The sequence below is a fragment of the Meriones unguiculatus genome, chromosome 20 (genome assembly GCF_030254825.1).
Source record: "Meriones unguiculatus strain TT.TT164.6M chromosome 20, Bangor_MerUng_6.1, whole genome shotgun sequence".
Lineage (NCBI taxonomy): Eukaryota > Metazoa > Chordata > Mammalia > Rodentia > Muridae > Meriones > Meriones unguiculatus.
The window spans coordinates 5853318-5859792 of NC_083367.1; the positions used below are offsets into that span (position 1 = coordinate 5853318).

The window sequence follows — 6475 nt, forward strand, 5'->3', positions numbered from 1 at the left end:
CCTGTACTCAAAAAATTGTAAACTGTAAATGGAATGGACAGTTTTCTTGCTAGATTTGAATTACCAAAGTTAAACCAAGATCAGGTAAACAATGTAAATAGTCCTATATCCCCTAAGTAAATAGAAACAGTCATTAAAAGCACCCCCCCTTCAACAAAAACAAAAACAAAAAACAGGGCCAGATGGTTTCAGCACAGAATTCTACCAAATTTTCAAAGAAGAGCTAACACCAACACTCCTAAAACTATTCCACAAAATAGAAGCAGAAGGAATATTGCCAAACTCATATTACAATGCTACAGTCACCTGTATACCTAAAGTACACAAAGATACAGTGAAGAATGAGAATTCAGACCATATTGAGATTTCTTGTGAGTAGCTTCCCTACATAAAAGTACATAAAAGGCACTGTGTCACAACCAACTCTCTGATTCTCTGGCTTTTACAATCTTTCTGGTTCACTTTCCATCAGGTTTCTGAGCCTTTAGTGTATGGTATGTGTTGCAAATGTACTAATTTGGTTTCCATGGTCAGTTGTTCTCTACATCTTGACCTCTTGTGGATTTTTGAAATGGTTTTCTCTGGTGGAAAAAGAAGCATCATTATTGAGGGATGAGATCTACAGCAATTTGTCCTAAACCATTAGTCCCTGAGCACTACAGTGATCTGGGGCTACATTGAGTCTAAACCCAGATTTCTTACCAGAACTTCAAATCTGTACTCAGAGAGAGTCTCAACCTTCAAACCCAGAGCAGCCTGAAGAGTGAAAACAAAGCATCATTCATGTATTCCATAATCTATCAGATTATTGTAACCAGTATTATCACTCAGACTTCATCATTCAATTTACTTAATACAATAATCCCATAAATTTTCAAATAAAAGAACTAGAAATAATTATATTTCACATATTTTCTTTTGAGTTTTATTATAAAGGATTCTAACAAAAAACCCACCATATATGAAATTAACTGGACAAATGACTGAACAAATCACTGTGCTCCTACAGTCAGCTACATTAAGTTTTAAATGCAAAAATGTTCATGTATAAAGTGGTGAAGTTTAATTATAAACATAGTGTTGATTAACTTAGAATCAGCATCTAAAACTTGTCAGGCATCTACATCTGCAGATAAAGGTGCTATCTTCATATCGTGGGCACCCTAGAGGATTCATAAACAATGCATGGAAAGCTATTAATCATGATTCAGATTTAGACATTAATTAACTATAAAATATCATTGTTTAAAGGTTTAAAAATTTCTTAAAAAGTGCAGAGGTATGTAAAAAAGAACAGTTTTCTGTACTGTGTCCCAAATTAGTTCTAAAATTTATCTGTTACTATGAAACAAATTTTTGAGATAGATGCATTTGATAGATGTATTTGATAGAACCTATGAAAGTATGGCATATCTAACTATTAACCCATGGTTAAATATAACTGACTAATACATTCTTTAAAATTTCTAACTCAGGTGATAGAGCTAGTTCTTTGGATAAAAGTACTTTCCAACAAGCCTAATGACCTAAATTCAATTCATAAAATCTACATAGTGGAAAAAGAAAATGGACTCTCCCAAATTGTCTTTTGCTTTCATTAGCCCACCATTACACATACACATACTCACACTCACATACAGATAGAGAAAGTGGTTAATATATAAGTGTAATTATGAAAAGTAACTGACCTGCTCACTATTCCTTTAATATTGGTTTTGTTTTGTTTCCTTATAAAAGAGAATGAACACAGGGGTCTTTTATGAGACTGTTTCTCCAAACGAGGACCATGTATGGATATAACCTAGAACCCTTGTTCAGATGTAACCCATGGTAGCTCAGTATCCAAGTGGGTTCTCTAGTAAGGGAAAAAGGGCTATTTCTGACAGGAACTCAATGGCTGCTCCTTGACCACCTCCCCGGCCCCCGAGGAGGAGCAGTCTTGCTAGGTCACAGAGGAGGACATTGCAGCCAGTCCTGAAGATACCTGATAAGCTAGAGGACCTCCACTATCAGTGGACTTGGAAAGGGGCAGGGAGAAGATGAGGGAGGGAGGGTGCGATTGGGAGGGAATGAAGGAAGGGCTAAGGCTGGGATACACAGTAAATAACCTGTGATTAATATAAAAATATTATAAATATTAAAAGAGAATGAAAACAGTAAGAACAAATCAGTTGGTTTGGAAGTATTCTGAAAACAGGATTCATTTGGTTTATAGTAAATATAACTTGTTCTTCGTCTCCCAACAATACCTTCATAAGTTAAACTAGCAAGATCAACAAAAATTTATAAACACACACGCACTCACACACAAATATATAATGCATACATAAATAATTAAGCTTAAATACTCCTAAAAATCTGTTCATACCTAAGATTTTATATCTGTGTTCAGTCTTCTAGTATCAGGTATGTAATAGCTATGAAGATAAAATCATTAAAACAGGAATTAGAAAGTTATGAGTTGAAGCTTTTATTGGTTGAATTTGGGAATAGCGACACTTCCTATGAGACACAGATCTTTGGGGCAGTTTTCTTAGTCTTTCCCCCACACAGCTTACTGGCACCAAGCACAAGCTGTGTTTGGTTGTTTAGTTAGAGGCAGGGCTTGTCTGATCATCATATTGAAATTCATGGTTTTATTTAAAGAGATGATGAGGATTCATTATTTAATAAGTATCAAAGTGATGGTAATCATGTAAGATAAGCATATTTTGACAAATATATTATTTTCAACATTGTCTGTTTACTTCCTTAGACTTATTTTTCTTTACTAGTTGATTGTTAGTTTTACTCAAGAGGAAACTAAAGTCTTGGTACAGGAATTTTCCAAACTGAAAACTCAATGTTATTGATGTTGCTTTGTCTCTTTATTGTAGTATTTCTTTGCATGACATGAATAGAATATTCAACTAGGCACTTTTACGTCTGTGATCTTAATTTTAAATTTGTATCAGTAAGGTACTTTTCAGAGATTGTGTTATGGTAGCATCTTAGACAGGCAATAACTTTTTGACAGAATTGTTTTAAAGTTATTTTTAAAATAAGAAAAATAAAATAACAGTCAAATAATAAATCACACAATAAATTATGTAGGCTCTTTACTTGAAAAATGAACACTTTCATTATGACTCATAATTTAAAATTGTTACTAATGTGGTACTGCAAAGAAACAAGTTCTAAGATGAAACAAATATTGGCATGGTAACTCCGTTACTGGGTGTGTATAAAATTGCAGTGATTTCGCTCAAAGCCATGATATATATAACACAAAAGAAAGTATGTATCTTATCTGAAATTCATTCTTTCTTATTTTGTTACACAAGTATTAAAACTAAATCAGAATTCAAAGATTACACATTTCTAAAATTATGTATCTTTAAATTTAAGTAAAACAGACACATAAAATCTATGACTCTCCTGGAACTTGCTCTGTAGTCCAAGATGGCCTCAACCGCAGAGAAATCTGTCTGCCTCTGCCTCCTGGGTGCTGGGATAAAACATGCTGAAGGCGTGCAACACTATTTCCTGCTAACAGAAGTATTGAGCAAATAGTTCCATTGGGAGGAAAAATAATATCTGAAATAATCAAATTTGAATTTTCATTAACTTTTATATGAACAAAGATATGAAGATTTAGTGGGAGGGGAGTGTAGAGTAGTTAAAGAGTAAGTTTAAGCAGCCACATAATGTAGTCTCATTACTATGCATAAGCCCAGCCTGACCTCTCAGCTTTAGCATCTTTCACCTACACAAAAGATCCCAGAATTTTGCTGTTGGGAAGTAGCTGTGCTTCAGTCTTAGCTCAAGATTGACAAAGCTGTTGCCTTTCAGAATTCACAGACTCATGTCATTGAGAACTTGCATGATGTTGCCTACAAGAATGTCTTGGCTAACCCCTTGTATTGTCCTGACTATAGGATGGGGAAAGTAACCTCAGAGGAATTACATTAATTTGTTCAGAACCACTTCACAAGTGAAGAATGACATTGGTTGCACATGCTATGAGCCATTTTGTGCTAAAGCCTGTTGCTGAACATTTTCTCAGCATAAGCGGTGGCCTTTGTTTGGCTTGTGTAAAAGCCAAATACCATGGAGGTGAAATTAGAAAGCAAAACGGAGACAACCTGGTCCATGTTGCTGCTATAGAAGAAAGTGCTCCCACTGGAAAAACAGAAGCAAATGCATTTAGTGTCCTTCAGCATCTACTTCGTGCTGGACCACATGTCAAAAGAGGCAACAGCACCACTAGCCTCCTGAACCAGAGTGTTGCTAAAGTCACCAGCCTTTTGATGTTTCTACATTTAAAGCCAGTTATTCAGATTCTAAACTCTTCGGAATCTACACTATCTCCCAGGCTGCAGCTGCTGGTGATGTTATTGAGGCTGCTTACAACCCAGTAAAAGCAGTTACATTTCTAGTGCAGATGTCCAAGCTCCCAAGAACAAAATGAAACCTGGATACCTAATGTCCATGGTGACTTCAGAGGTTTTCCTGAGTGAAACTAGATCACAGGTTTTAGTTGCTGGTTCTTATATGCCACCATCCACCGTCCTTCAACAAATTGACTCGGTGGAGGATGCTGATGACATAAAGGATGCAAAAAGTCTTTTTCTCGCAAGAAGTCAATGGCAGCCAGTGGAAACTTGGGACATACATCTTTTCTTGACTAGTTGTTACACAGATGCATATCTTCAAGTCTCAGCCCAAACCAGCAAACACATCAAAGTCCAGTCTTCATTTAACTTTCAACACTTTTCTCAATGAAGTAAAAAACTTAAAAGCAAAAAACAAAAACAAACAAACAAACAAAAAACAAGATTCCAAGATTGTGAGAATCTTTTTTTTTTTTTTCAATGCAGTTTATTCAGGAACCTTGAACAATCCTCGGACCCTGGGGAAAGCCAGCCCACAGCTTAAATAGCCTCTGGGTAGCCAACCCAGGCGTGCCACGTGGGCAATGCAGATAGGTCCATCCTTTAATACTTCTTCAGCTATCATGCTTTGGAAACCATGTGAACAGTAAAGTTTGAGAAACCATAATTAAGACTAAGGCTACACCTGCTCTAACAAGGGTACATCTCCTAATAGTGCCACTCCCTATGGACAAGCACTCAAAGACTTAAGGCTATGGGGGACATTCTTATTCAAACCACCACACTCTTTATTGTATTTTTTTTTAAATACAGATAATGTCTGGAGAGATGGCTCAGGAGTTAAGAGCACTGCTCTTCCAAGGGACCAGAGTTTATTTCCCAGCATCTAGAGCTGGGATTCTACAGATGGCAGCTCACATCTGTCTGTAACACTATTTCCAAGGGTTCTGACACCTTCACACCAACACACATGAAATAAAATAAGTTATTAAAACACACATGTTTGGTTATTAAAATATATATATAGTCAGAAGACTATAAAATTACAATAACTTTTAATAATCATTTTGACAAATTATATTATGTCTGTTCTGACTGGGAGCTATAAGAGCAGTTGCTTTAACCTAAGGTGGAAGTAATTAAAATGAGTATTTGAACTATTTGGAAAGCTCTTAAGAAAATACACAGATGTAGCCCATGAAAGCTCAGTATCCAAGTGGATTCCCTAGTAAGGGGAACAGGGACTGTCTCTGATATGAACTCAGTGGCTGGCTCTTTGATCACCTCCTGCTCAGCGGGGAGCAGCCTTACCAGGCCTCAGAGGAAGACAATACAACCAGTCCTGATGAGACCTGATAGACTAGGGTCAGATGGAAGGGGAGGAGGACCTCCCCTATGAGTGGGCTTGGAGAAGGGCATGCAAGGAGATGAGGTATTTTTGTTGTTGTTATTATTTCACTGTGTAAGCTTGAAGCTTGTAAAAAGGTAAAATAGAAATGCACCTAATTTTAAAGATACATGGTAAGTTACCAGGATTTTTCTGGGTGAACTTGATGGTATGGTGCCACTGTAAACAACTACCCAGCATTATTATTAAAGAAAGGTAGGTCAGTACTTCTTTCACATTTGTTTTGATGACTCCTAAGTCTGAGCAGATGGTCAATGGAACCAAATAACACCCAACAAGAAGGTGCTCTCAACACAGCAGTAGCTCCAACTCTGAAGTTTGGTGCTGTTTTCACTCATATCTAATTTAGAGTGCTTTATGACAAGTCCACAGTTGGTTGTGTGGGTGTTCCCTGTGCATTGCTCTCTATTAATTATTCCCCCCCTTCCATTAAACTGGTGCTCTGCAGGCTTCCCATGCATAAATAATATTTTTTACTATTCATCATGCTTGGAAAAAATATATAACTACGTCTTATTTTGGACAAATTATCTCACAGATTATTATACTCATAATAACAAAGCTAAGACAACTTTTCTGATATAGAAATTGAGTTACTATCACTTTTTTTCTGGACAAAATATCAATAGTAATAAAAAGAGAGCCTGGTAACTGTCAAGAAAATCTTCAGCTAGCTAGTAATAACTTAATTTTT

General features: G+C 36.3%; 1 pseudogene; it reads left to right on the forward strand.

Moving 5' to 3' along the window:
* Nucleotides 1-3441: 3441 nt before the first annotated feature.
* Nucleotides 3442-4670, forward strand: LOC110539889 (cytochrome b-c1 complex subunit 2, mitochondrial-like; annotated as a pseudogene).
* The last annotated feature ends 1805 nt before the right edge of the window (nt 4671-6475 follow it).